Raw genomic sequence first — 14,609 nt, forward strand, 5'->3', positions numbered from 1 at the left:
GATATCCCTTTGTTACTGAAAGATCAAACAATCTTTTCTTTGCTCAACTCCAGCACATGCAGACTGGAGAATCCCAGCAACACTTTGCTTTCTTCCAAGCTCCCCTCTTGGAGTTTGACCCAGAAGCAAAAAGATTCAAGAAACGTCACTGGGCCCCAGAGCATCCTGGGGTAATTTCTAGGCTGACAGGTGGATATACAAAGATATTCAGCTTTGTTGGCAAAGTAGTGTATATTACTACAGATAACTTCATTTAAGAAGGAGTAGTGAAAGCAAAGTGTTGTCTTTTCTTTACTACTGCATTTTAGATCATATGGGATCCTCTAGAACATGAGCTCTTTCCCTCATATTAACTATGTAGGTGAATGAGGAAAAAAAAATCTGATTGAGACAGTAAAACAGAAAATGGAGAAGAAGAACAAAAAGTGAGCAGAATGATGCCACAAAATACGTAATAAGGGGATATGCTGGTTGCAAATAGAGCCATTCCTCTGAGGAACAGATCAGAGTAAAGTTTTCTGGAAGGGTTGAGAAGGAAGTACATTGCTCATCCTATGTGTGAAAGCCAAGGGAAGCAACTGGACAAGGAAGAGCAACCTGACTTCTGAGGGCACCTTGTGGTACACAGACTTATTTACAAACCCTCTCCATGTAGCTTTTTTCTGGATTTCCTCACTTGAAAAATAATTCACTTTGTGCTCCACCAAAACACTTTATCCTGGACAATTCATGGTCTAATCAGACCTTAAACAAGGGATGAAAAGATTTAAAGAAGAAACAGATCAGCCAGGAGTTTCTCCTGGGACTGTGCACGATGTTGCCAGCAGTTTTTGAACACACACCAGTCTATGAACAACTTTATATCTCATGCTTCTCTGGCACTCTTTTTCAGAAGCAGCAGCAGGCAACTGCACCTGGTTACTACAACATAATAAAAACCAAACACAACAACAACAAAAATCCAAACTAAAACAAAACCCACTCTCTTCAACATAGGTCTTCACTCTCCACATCAAAACTACCTGGTTTCAAAGATTTTAGGAGTTTGGTGGGCAGGTATTGATTTTTTCACTGTGGTAAGTATAGATTTAAATTATCCCTCATAGTGTTCTGTGCAGGCCAAGCTTCAAACATTTCAAAAGTTACACGGTCTCCAAGCAACACATACATAGCTGTTTATATTACAACCCCTCCCATAAATCTATTCACTTTTCATCTAGATGGAAACAGATATAACTGTTTCCACTCCATAGTTAAAGATACATCAATAAGTATATAATCTTACCCAATATGGTTATTTGCCAAGGAGGCGTAATTCCTCTAACACATCAACTAAACTGTAGGCTTGCTCACAGAATCTTAAACATATTTCAGAGAGATTATTTAAAATGTTTTACACACATTTAACACATTAAATTCACAGAAAACAGAATAGATACAAAGTAAATGCAAAATAGAAACAATGAATCTGGACTTAAAAGTCTGATGCCTATTTCAAGGCCTCAACTTTCACTATTTACTGTAATCAGAAACGTATATTATAATTAAGGAATAATTTTAGACTGTTTGAAAGTTATCTAGACACTCCAACAACAAATCAGCTAAAAGCTAAGTCCCAAAACAGAATAAATTACCATTATACCCTGGATTACTGTTTAAACCCTAGAGAAATCCTTGTACAGACATATGTTTAGCCTTCTTTCTAGCTTTTCTCTGTGACTACTTCTAATACTTCATATGTCACATTTGCAATTGAATTCCTCTGCCAAATATGCTCAGATATACACTATCACCTTTTCTTGGTTCCTCTCAATCAATTGTTTTCTTATTAGTGTCTTTTAATTTCACTGGACTTCATCTCAATCAGTATTCAGTGACTTCACTTTGTCACTAATTCCACAATAATATATTTAAATTAAGTTAAATTTCTATAAATAAAGTACTATATTGAAACCTATGGAAAAAAATGATTGCCTAACACTACGCGAACTGTGCTTCAAATTATAGGTCAAAATTAAGAAAACATTCACAGATAAAACGCTACTCAGAAACAGCTAAATACCTTGTTTTAATACCAAATGATTTTGATTCATAAGGCATATGTTCCCATGCAATGCTATTTGGGATCCTTAGTGCTCTTTGATAATTAGAAAAGCATATTTTCTTTTCAGTAGTACATATTGTGTGATTATTCAGGTGCATGTGACTGAATAATAATAATAAATAGTAATTTTCATGTTAAAGGAAACATAAATACTGAAGAAAGGAGTTGACACCCATGGTAATAAATGTACACTAGCTCTGCAAGATTTTCCCCTCAGAAAAATACAGATGACAGCAAATATCTTATTTTACACTGGGTTGTTCACCTACCTTTTCTGATGAGTTGGCTGCAGAAAAATGTAGAAATAGAAAGCTCAATTAGTGTAACTTATGTATCCTTGGATGTCAATCATTACTGGTGAGAGGTGGGACTTTCAGGATCTCTGTGCATTAATTAAGAGCTCATCTCAGCAGAGTAGTCATTCCACCTAAGGAACAAAAATAAGTTTTAATTAGAGTCTAGAAGACAGTATGTCATACATATAAAATTAATTCTTTAGCAATATAAGGATAGATGATAACAGATAAAGCAACTTTAAACAAGTTTCAGATCACCCAAGAAATGTAGTGGTCACAATTCATTAATTAAGAGGAAATCAATTATCCCTGTCCAAGAATCAGGGCACACTCTACCCTCCAAAGAAGGCAAACTAAGTATAGCTCAGGTCCTTCCCCTGTGGCTGCCAGCCCTTAAATGAGGTTAGGAAGAGATGGAGCCAGGGTCCACCCCTTCCAGTCACACAGGTGAATTGCTTCCACCTGTGCTCTGAGGGCTGGCTGTATTCCTTCATCAGCTGCTCAATCACTGTTTCAGGCTGGTGACCTAGCAGTTCCCACACATTCCACCTCTTCACAGCACGAACCAATGACTGAGCATATCAGTCAAGCTGCCCTTTCCAGTCTGTTCACAATTACAGTTCTGATGTGGATACAATTTGCCATAACACCGGTATTATTCCATAAAGTGACAAAGACTCCACAATTTTTGGTTATATATAATTCTGGATTCTCTTGCAAAATATTTTCAGAAAGTCCAACATTACACATCACTGAAGAACAAGATGATTCACTGACACAAGAACCCCTGCTACTTCTGCCACATGGTAGGTGTATGCTGTTCTATACCTAATTATGTTCCAGGTAGTCAACCACATGTATCTACCTAGATTGGTTGGGTACAGAGAGTCTGATCCTGACTGGCTCACTGCATAACCTAAAACATTGGCTCTCAGTAGACCACCCAGCTATACATGCAGATGCACAACACACCATCACCTGGTTTCTGGGTTATAATCAACCACACTGCTCTTAGTTCAGTCCAATAGCTACCCTGTTCATCCCCACCTCTGAAACAGACTGCCTGAGTTAAGGAAGAGCATGCAATTGCTCACCCTTTACTAGGATTTCCTTTTCTGGAACCATCAGTGCATCTTCAGGGATAGGGTATTTTCCCTTTCTTAACAGGACTCCTCTCTGGTCAATTGACAGCAGTCTCTTCTTTTGATAGAGAAGATAACAAGTGACTCCACATTCCTAGATAGGCACACCTGCCTTAGGAGTATGTGATAGATTTTTCACTCACCCTTGAATAGGTAGCATTCTTTTTACTACCACCTCTGTTGTTTCTATAGGCTCTACTGCCCTCAAAACAGAGTATGCAGTCGGTAACGGCTTTTCAAAATATACCTTCCTTCTGTTCCATGCAAGACCCAAGACCAGAACCCAGCTGAGGCATGAATGGAACACAGACACTGTCAAAAACCACAACCAAACCAGTCCCAGGTTACATGTCTAATTTGGCAGTAGGGAGGAACTTAATTTTGGATTTATTTAGTTTGAGTGACTAATGGTTGTATTTCTAAAGGGTTTGGTTCCAGAGTCTCTAGTTCAGATTTTTAAAATTCTCCTTTTCAATAATATCACAGCCATAAGAGCTTTCTACATCTGTAGCAGACAAGGCTATGACTAGTTGTACTGCACTAGCTTGGGTAGGTTTACTCATCAATACAGCAATCTTTTGTTCTAGCTGTTTAACTTGCTCACATAATAGTTGATATTGATCAAGACACTGTTCCAAGCTATTTAAGCAGTTTAAGGCCACTAACAGAAACCAAACTAAGGCGGATGCTGCACATAGTCTTCTTACATCAAAATATCCTTCTCTAGGCCCTCTAGAAACACTATTATTTGGGTTGGAGAGGTGCTGACACTCTCCCCATGCCTTAACAGGCCCTATCTTTCTACTGTAGAAGCCAGGTACTGCCATGGAGAGCCTTAGAGTCCCAGTATGTGCCCAGGTAACTCCTTTTCCAGGGAAACAGATTTCCCCCATCCAAATGAACCTGCTAGACCCTTTAACAGAGACATCTCAGAACTTATATTATCTTCAGTAGGAACGCCTGCCTGGATCACCAATACACAATAGCAGAAAACAGCTTTAAACAAGTTTCAGGTCACCCAAGAAAGACAGAGGTCACAATCCAGTAACTAACATGAAATCATTTACTCCTTTCCAAGGATCAGGGCTCACTCTACACTCCAAAGAAGGCAAAGTCTAAGTAGAGATCAGATCCTTCACCTGCAGCTGCCAGCCCCCAAATGAGGTTAGGGAGAGATGGAGCCAGGGTTCACCCTTTCTCATCATACACGCAAATTGCTTCCACCTGTGCTCCCAGAGCTGGCTACACCCCTTCACCAGATGCTCTGTCACCGATTCCAGCCATGACCTAACAGTTGACATACAAGCAAAAATAAAAAGTAATAGGACATTATTGGTAACAATGTAAAGGACACAATTCTCTGTCTTTCACTTAACTTTGCAATATGAAAGAACTTTCAGTGTGCATAAGCCTGCCTGAAATACTGGGCAAATGCTGAAATGTTATGTGGACCCTACAAATATTAGCCTGGTTGAATGAAGACCAACAGTATTAGTAGGCTCCTGTCATATTATTAACGCGCAATCTTACTGCAGATGCAATAGGCAAAACAACACAAACTCACAAAAACACATGAATGGACTTGTACAATGCATCAGAGTAAATCACAATTCACTGAGTGATACAATACATAGGCTGGCTTTCAATGTGTCAAGGCTCAGGAGAGCTTAAAAACTAGGTGGGCTAACTACCATGAGCTGCCTGAGAGAACTCTGCTTGTGGAACGATTTGCTGAGAACCATCAAATAGTCTGCTATGACTCTATAGGGAAATAATGTATAAATAATTAATTATATTCCATTTATAAATTAGAGGAAAGAAAACAAGTTTATAAAACTGGTCTGAAAAATAAACATGTCAGCTTATAACTCAGGTATGAAAAACCTAAAATTCACCAAATAAGTTTACATTCTAGAGAACAAGGTGGAACTTTTTGTTAATGGGTGAAATAAGAAATACAAATAACTAAGAAAATAACAAAAACAGACTTCTCTATGAAGGATTAGAGAGAAAATAATAAAAGGCTTAATTCCCCTATGGATACAGAACAGACAAAAATGCAAAAATGGTATTTCAGCATTGCAAATACTACAGTTATCAGAGGACAGAAACTAACATAAGCATTACATGATATAATTAATTATTGTAAAGAAGTCTACTGCAGAGAAAATAGAGCAGAAAATGATGGCATGTTACAAGGAAGAGGAGATTTACTGAGCATTCTAGAGTAATAGAATAAACGTTAAGACCTTCATTGCTATTTTATTTCATAGTCTCTTATGGAGGTATTGGTAAATACCTTTAAGAGATGAACATTTTTCTCAAATACCTGTTTGAGAGACATAAGTGATATATTCCTTTCCTAATCAATATACCTGACAGATAACAAAAAACAACAGCAAATACAGCAACAACAACAGCAACAAAACACAACCAAACACCAAAACACAAAAACAACCCATAGCTGCTGCAGGTAAGCTGTTTTAATTATTATTTAGAAGAAAACAACATGTGATGAAACTAATACATACATGACGGAAATAATACTACAGTGAAGGAAAAGCTGGTCTTTTAAAGACATTCAGCAAAATACAGACAATAATACATTATTGCCTTTGATAGTTCATGAATGTTAATGTAATTAATGTTTATAATAGATCTTACTAATGCTTTCCTATGGATTTCTCCAATCATGAGCTGTTTTGCACACACACACATATATATATATATATATATATAAAAGCGTTCAAGCACTCTTCACAGTCTTCAGCAGACAACTTATATCCCAATATCCTCTATACCCTAATGCTATGAATATATGCATATTACTAGATCTAACATCTACTTCTTTGAAGAAACACTTTGGTCTATAAAATGATAGGTTTCTGAGAGGCCATGTTTAATACAGGCTGATTCATGATCAATATTTCTAAATAGAAAGAAAACTGGATTTATCATAGTTGGTCACTTGTATTCTCTTAGCTGAAGTAAAGCAGCTGCTATCTCCTACTACTCATACTCAGCACATTTCTCATCAACTGCTTCTCTTGAAGATGACAGCAAAGATAACAGGCTCACTACATTCCAGACCAGATAGAAAACCTTTCTTTCTTCAAGCAATAACATGAATTTCATAACAGTTTGTTTACTGTTAAACACAAGGGACAAAACCAAGAAGTGAGCCAGAGGACTGCATGTCCCACACTTCTTAACCTCCCTGTTTCCTAGCTCTCCTACTTCTACTTCCAAACCTGTACTCCAGCCTAGCACTTTGGAAACCAGCCATAAAAAGGCTAACTCAGACAACAAAATGCTGGTTGATCCACTAAACTATGACTAAGATTTGTGACCTGCCTGAAAACAATCTGTATTCTGTAACAAGACTTCTAATAAACAGGTCTTACCAAGAGCCTGGCAAAATACCAGCACAGTCATACTATAAGCACTTGACACAAAACTTGCTGAAAGCCACAAGATACCATGTATTATCATCATCAACATAACTTCTAAGAATAGACTGATTCACAAGAATGTGCAAAATCAGAAACAGCAACTCCAAATGTTTCTTCACATAGAAGACTGTGGCAACTAAATGATATTGCGCAGTCAATCAGAAACAAGACACTCCTAAAGTTCAGCTTATGAAGAAGCAAAAAAAAAAAATCACTACTGACAAGTTCTTAGCAATAGCAGGTAAATCGTTCACAAGTAGATCATAATTCACTTACAAAAAGACTCCAACTTACCCAGCTAATAAAGGAAATCTCAGCTCTACACCACTCTGCAGGAAACAGCCCAAGTCTCAAAAATGCTCTCCCTTCAGTGGCTGGCCCTTATATGAGCCCAGGGTGGCTCCACCCTGGGTCCACCCCTTCTGGTCACCTGGGGAGCACAGGTGCAAACAATTTGCCTGTGCTCCCTTGGCCAGCCACAGCCCTTCCAGGTGCTCAATCACCAGCTCAAGCCAGAATCCAACAGTTCTCCCACACCTGGCCATCTTTAAACTCTTTAACAAAGTCTGAAAGTTCAAGTTTTGTCCAAGATTTCCTCTGTGGTCAACAGACAAAGAAAAAAGTTTCCATTTTCTCCACATTTAATGCTAGACTAGGCTGCCCAGGGCCCCATCTAACCTGGCCTCGTACACCTCCAGGAATGAGAAATTGGCTTAGGTGGGTGGGTTCAGTAGGTGCTAAAGAGCATATGACATGCAAACAGACTATGGGCTTGGAATATGAGGAAAACAGTCCATCATCCATTATTTGGAACTGGATGAGACATCAAACTGGTGATGATATGAAAAAACAGAACCTAAACTAAAAGTTGAATTTTAATATGCTCGTGCACAGGATGGAGATAATATCTGCCTTTAGCCCCTATTAACATTCATAATATTCATCAGCTGCTTCTGAAAGAGTAGTGATGTCATATAAACATTTATGCTGATAAGAAAATAAAAGTACATAAATCACTGTAAAATATAAAGTATGAAACAATATACTCTTACAAAATATAAAAGTATTATTAAAAAATAAAAAAAGTAAAGGAAGTTTAGTAATAGCAAAAGAAACAACTCAACAATTTCTCCACAGGCAGCATTATCTACACATCAAAATGTCTTACTGAAATCCATTTATCATACAACATTGGAGTCACTTTGAAAATGATTCCATTGTAGTCAGCAGCACCCAAATTGAGGATGGAAGTTATTAATCAGACAGCCAGACCACACTGCTTTCTATTGCAAAGACAACAACCGCTGCTGACTAATGAGTAAGAGAAAAATGTCTCAAATTATGGTGCACCTGTATGTGATAACTTTGATTTCAGCATTTTGTTGCCTCATTTTGCTACCCAATGAGCCTTTCAAGCTGTCAAATTTCTTTCAACTTCTTTAATTGCTATTTCTTATTTTATACAAACACAGGAGACATATCATAAGCGTAATGAGAAAATACAAATTATAATACAGGACTGGGAAGTTCTAGTTGCTTTTTGATAATTTCCTCAATTCTTAACTATTTAATATTGTAAGGAATATTATGATAAAATTCTTATATATTATCATGTAATCATTTATAAGTTGTGTGGATAAAGTAGATTTCCTTTGTACTTTATGGTTATTTTGTTTTCAGTATGTATTCTATATATAACATAAAAATGCCAAGTCCCACTGAAGTGGGAAGAGAATCTATTATATACTTCAAAATTTTCAACCTTTTCTATACTTGTAATGTGACAGGTAATAGATAAGACAGTTCTTTGTCTGGAAAGGATCTTCGTAACTTTAAGCTACATGCATAGGTTTAATCTTTCCTTTAATCTTTTCCACAAAGCCTTGAAAAATAACAAAAATAAGGTGTCATTAAGGCATCAAAATTTAAAATTGGGCCTTTAAAGTAAGAAGTTCACCCTAACTGAAAAAAAAGGGTGTAGGATCAAGACTAAGATAGTGAATGAAATAGGGACATATTCTATCTGAAGCAGCAATTGTAGAGGACACATAAAAGATGCACAACTGATTGAAACTGGGATCAGAATATGAGCAGGGAGGTGATGTGATACACTGATGCAGTCTAAAGTTAGGCGAATGCCTGGATTCAATCCTGAAAAAAAAATTGGCAGGGTCTCCTGCTTGAAAGACAATCCTGCAAGACAGACTGGGGGAAGGATCACAGGTGCAGCATGGCCCTGTACTGTCTCAACAATAAATAAGGTTATCTGTCATAATCAAACCATCTGGAGAAATACTCTCCTCAATAGCTGCTACACATTTATCTAAGGTTACAAAAAGTGCTTATATAACATTGACTTGGTAGGAAATAGTTTGTGCATTATAATTAGAGGCAGTATCACAGTGAACATGCATGCAAAAAAATGTTGGCTGAATATTGAGGGTATTTTGGTACTATTGATCTATAAGTGATGATACAGAAGATTAAAAAATAATAACAAATGGCAGGTAAAAGATACATATAGTAGTTGTGATAGAGGTTTTCATTTTACTATTCAAATCAGCAGTCAAACCACCAATGCCTGGATATCATTTAGTTCTTTTCAGAGATATTATTTAAAACAGAGACCGTATCTGAAGAAGTAATACCATAGGAAAATAACAATCTACTTCGCAAATGTTAAGTTCACAGAAAATGCCTCATTTGCCCTCTCCTTTTTCTTGCCAGTCAAGTATATGCTCAAGCCTTATCATTAAGTGCACTTATGTGTACTCAGGTAATCATGCATCATCTGTGGGAGAAAAACGGAGTTACAACTGAATGGACTGAATACAGACTGAAACATAGCCTTGCCCTACTCAGCCTATTCTGCTGTAGAACACAAAGGTATGTTAAGGATGTGGTTTTTTTTCCTGAAATCTGAATAATCATTAAATACACTTTTTTACTTCTATCTCTTTGAGATGTCTTTAATATAGAGCACCCTTGGTGTGCACCCTAAAGTCCTAATGGGAAAATAATCTTCATGTGTAATTACTTTTCTGGGAAGCAGATAGGTAGATGGAGATGTATTATGTACTGTGCTGGTAGTCTATAGTGTGGACAAGCAAAACCAGTACTGGAATTAAATTCAGTTCTTTTGATTTTTCCTTATGACCTCTCTGCCAACAACCTTAAAATCCTTTCTTCAGATAGGGTATCAACAAGCAGGACATATTTGGACCTTGAGAAAGATTTGTCTATTATCTGTTCTTCATACTAACTCCACTTCACTGCAAAAAAGCTTATGTGGCAGCCATTTTATCTACATTTTATCTATAAGATTGCTGTGTACTCAACTATAAACTGAATAAAATGACCCTTTCTGTGAGTTGTTCATTCCTGATAACATAGCATATTGAGCACATTTGTCTGCAACACCATCTTTTTGAGGGCTGCCACATTTGGGGCTAAATAACACAGCATCACAGATGGTGGGTCTTTGCCTGACCCCTCCTGTCCTGAGTTGTGTAAGAGGAGACTTTCTGCAGCTAACCTTCAGCAGCTCCTCCCCACGGAGGATCAGTCAGAGATTATGTTCTAACTAGCAGACTCCAGATGAGCCAACCTACGGTATAAACATGATGCCTTCAAACTTAAATCACACCTTAGATTTAAGGACGTACTTCAGCCATGCTAAGACATGAAACCTGAATCAATGGGAAACAAGTAACATTCCATCTTCTGGCTTTACAATTAAGGAGCTGAACAAGGGTACAACAGTATTTCTGAGCTGTTGTGTAGAGTCCTTGACTCACGTCCTCTGCTGCTGGAGTACTGCCCTTACATTCGTGCTGCCTGCCCCTCAATCCTCCCCCGCCCCACTACTGCAGAGGGAAGTTATTCAGGTAGCAGCTGAACCACAGAATATTCCCTTCATCAGCAATAATGAAACCCAAAACATTGGAGGAAAGTTGTTGCTACTTTCTGTTAGTCCCACATATGAACACCACAAACATTGGATTCAGTATTTCACTGTCGGTGTTTTCTTAATTACTTCAACAACCAAAAGTATGCTTTGCTTAATTCCTGTAAGTTATAAACATGGTCATGGCTCAAAGCCAAACTGAACCCAATGTCTTTGTAGCATCAATGCTTCGTAGGAAAGATTTACCTAAAGGCTTGAAAAAGTGGACAAAATTGTCGGCAATCAAACCTTACAGAAGTTTTCACGCTGAAAGCAGCAGTCATTTTTACAGTTCCATCTTGGCCTTTGTAAGTCTGGTGCTACACTTCTGGTTCTGAGGCTACCTCAACTTTATCACTCGTGATTAATGATTACATCACTATCATCTCTGTTGCAAATCTCACCCATCCATCTCACTCAACCTCTCACGCTGGTAGGAAAAAAGTTTTCTTTTCCACACATTGCTTTGGTCCATTTCTCTATGTCTATACTGTGTAGTTAAAACATCTGGTTGAGATTAAGGACTTTCAAAAAGTGAGCTGCATGATGATGGTGAAGCTGCACTTCCAGCCAAGGAATGATCTGCAGGAGTAGCTGTTCATACTGAACACTGGGATCAAATATCATCTGTCTCCTCTGAGAACCCAACTAAAAATAGCCCAGCTGGGTGCTCAGGCTGACAAAAACACCAGCATTATGATGCATAGAAAGATAAAATTAAACAAACAAACAAACAACAACAAAAACACAACACCTAAAAGCATGAAATATTTAGCTTTCTATCTGTATCAGTTAGAAGTGTAAAGCAATAATGAAATAAAGAATATTTACTTTCATTGCCCTTACCCTATGGCTCACAGCAACTGTGATAATGTCTTGCAGTGTGCATGACACTGTGCTTCTGCTCATTCTACATAACTAATGAGAGTGATACCCATGATAAACTTTCTGTTGCTAATTCTAATAGCCTAGTTTGATTTGTAAGTACAAATATCTATAGATATATTTGTTACTACAGTTTGTCTCAGTCAATCACCAAGTAAACAGACATCTTCATCAAGACAGCTTGTATTTATCACACTTCATATACTTAAATCGTATGCCACCCAATTAGGTAGAGTCCAAGGAAATTCTTGATTGACCGAAGTAAACCGTATGGTTACATAGCAACTCAGCAGAAAATGAAGTCATTACTAAGTCCATATTTTTGTAATTACTATTAAATGCTATTGTTTTAATGTTTGTATTTTGTTGTCTTCAGCTGGCTTAAAATGGCAAGGGTAATTTACTGATAGCTGTTTGCAATATACCAAAGCATAGAAACATGTTGATAAAGGGCACAAATACCAAAATATTTCAGGGAGATTCTCTTCTGACAGCTGGGGTGAAACAAAGCATGACTACAACACTATGTCATCCTGTATCTTTTATTGCAAATCTAAGAAGTGAAACCAAGCTGTTCCTTATTTCTGCCTCTTTCTGTCAAAACAAATATGAACACAGGTAACAGAATAGACCACACAGCAACTTCTCTAATCAACTTCACTCACTTCCCTACCTCATAAAAATAGGAAATGCTCACACTAAACTCAAGCTACATTCAAGGAGTGTTGTTACAGTTGTAAAAGCAAACTCTCAGAAATTAAATTCTTTTGACAGTCTTCGCTTTGATAGATTCTGTTTCTGAATGATCGCATACTGATTTTGCAGTTCCTTCTCCTGGCTAAGCAAGGCATGAATGAGGATTACTGAGTGAAGGGTGCTGCCATCTGTTAGGTCAATGTGCTAAGCAAAGAGAATGTTATCAGGAGAACTTTTTTGTAATTAATTGAACTATATGTAGAAATGAATTATAGACCCTGTCATAGAATTTCTAGAGGATACTGTACATCGCTTGAAATGTGTTTCTCACAGCTGGCTTAGTCTTGTAAAATACATCATACTGGATTTCTGACTCTTGCTCCTTTTAACCCTAGCTATGTGCTTAAAATTCTTAATTTTTATCAATGCGGTAGGTAAGAGGGAAGACTGAATTCTTCAAAAGATTGCATATGGATAGGCAAGTGTTGCTGACACTCAGAGAAGACAAGAATGGAAGGTGGAAGGAAACAGAAATAGTTCATGTTTTGCTGTCAAGTCAACAAAATCGAAGAGAGTGAATTCTGAAATAAGCAATAGGTTAGAATGATCTTTTGGTATACAAGCAACGGAACATAACAGGACAATCAAAAATAAAAATCATTTTATAAATAAATATTTAGTTTTAGCAGAGTAAGTAATTCTTACATCTTTATTTCAGGTGCTGGATGTAAATGCTGGATGTAAAGTTCAAATATGAATAAAAATTTGCAAATAGTTTGTGCAATACAACTCACATCACATAACAATACAGTAACTTCCAATTTCTTTTCTGGTTCTGAATTCCCTTAATTCTAGTGACTCCAAATTGGATAGGCGCTCTTAATTACTACATAAAATGAGGCTATGAAAAAAGATGTTTTATTTCTGGTTGCTCCCTTTCTTAACAAAATAATGACTTCAATTATTTTCTTTATAATGAAAAAGAGGGTAAGTGCAAGTGACGAGGAGACTTCACAGTTGGGTAAAACCATAATGACATTCCTGTTTGCTCTGAATAATTTGAACTTTGTGCCTTTTTCCTTTTTTTCTTTTTTTCTTCTTCTTTTCTTTCCTTCCTTCCTTCTTTCTTTCTTTCTTTCTTTCTTTCTTTCTTTCTTTCTTTCTTTCTTTCTTTCTTTCTTTCTTTCTTTCTTTCTTTCTTTTTAATAATTAGAGTAGAAGCAACAAGAGAAGCATAAGATTTTCTGAGAAAGAAAATGTCTATTGATTTACCAGACATTTAAATGCTTTTCTTGTATCTGTTTGTACAAAACAGAATTTCACAAAACCCTTCACAATAACACTCAGGATCCTGATATGACTACAAAAGCAACTGAAGGCTACCTGGATCTTGCAGAGCTTCCTTTGGAATGTGATCTGTGCAATATAGAAACAAAGGCTTTGTAGCTTTTGAAAATACAATGTGCATTTGTGATCTTACATGTTAAACTCTAACAGATTGATATTAGTCACATAATTTGAAAGAAAACAAATAATGACAAGTTGGATGTGCATAAAGTAAACTGTATATTTAAAAAAAAAAAAAAAAAAAAAAAAAAAAAAGTAAGAAAAGAGCTTAGCATGTATAGAAAAGGAATAAATACAACAGAGAACCAGTGATACCAGTGTAGCCAGAGTCTCCTAGGCAGGCTGTTCTTATGCTCTAAGGATGCCACTCAGAATTAAACACAGCATGTATGCTGTTTCACATGCAACAGTGGACAGAGTTGAGTTGTATCTCACAAACACGGCGAACAGAGAGCATGAGTAACTGCCATTTACATTGCAAAGCGTGCTTCTGAACACTCAGCTTCTAGAAGTCGCAGGTGCAATAATAATTCATTTTTAGTTGTTTTTGTTCACTCTGAATAAAACCCTGTACATTTCCTGTAAGTTCTGGCTCTCCAATTAAAGCTATAAAAGATAAAGAAAACTCCCCGACCCTTACCATCCTCTATGAAGCTGCATAAGAGCAATTTTTTTTTAAAGGATATTTTAAAATCACTTATACCTTTGAGAACTGGTGCTATGTGGTACCAGTAAAACACA

The 14,609-nt window shown here is 36.9% G+C and overlaps 1 protein-coding gene across 1 annotated transcript in view; it reads right to left on the reverse strand.

Moving 5' to 3' along the window:
• TENM3 (teneurin transmembrane protein 3) overlaps positions 1-14,609 on the reverse strand; it is a 968,340-nt gene that overhangs the window by 562,858 nt on the left and 390,873 nt on the right. The window contains 1 exon segment of the mRNA XM_032444361.1: positions 2,374-2,531. The gene's annotated coding sequence lies outside the window, so the exon portion shown is untranslated.

The sequence above is a fragment of the Coturnix japonica genome, chromosome 4 (genome assembly GCF_001577835.2).
Source record: "Coturnix japonica isolate 7356 chromosome 4, Coturnix japonica 2.1, whole genome shotgun sequence".
Classification (NCBI taxonomy): Eukaryota; Metazoa; Chordata; class Aves; order Galliformes; family Phasianidae; genus Coturnix; species Coturnix japonica.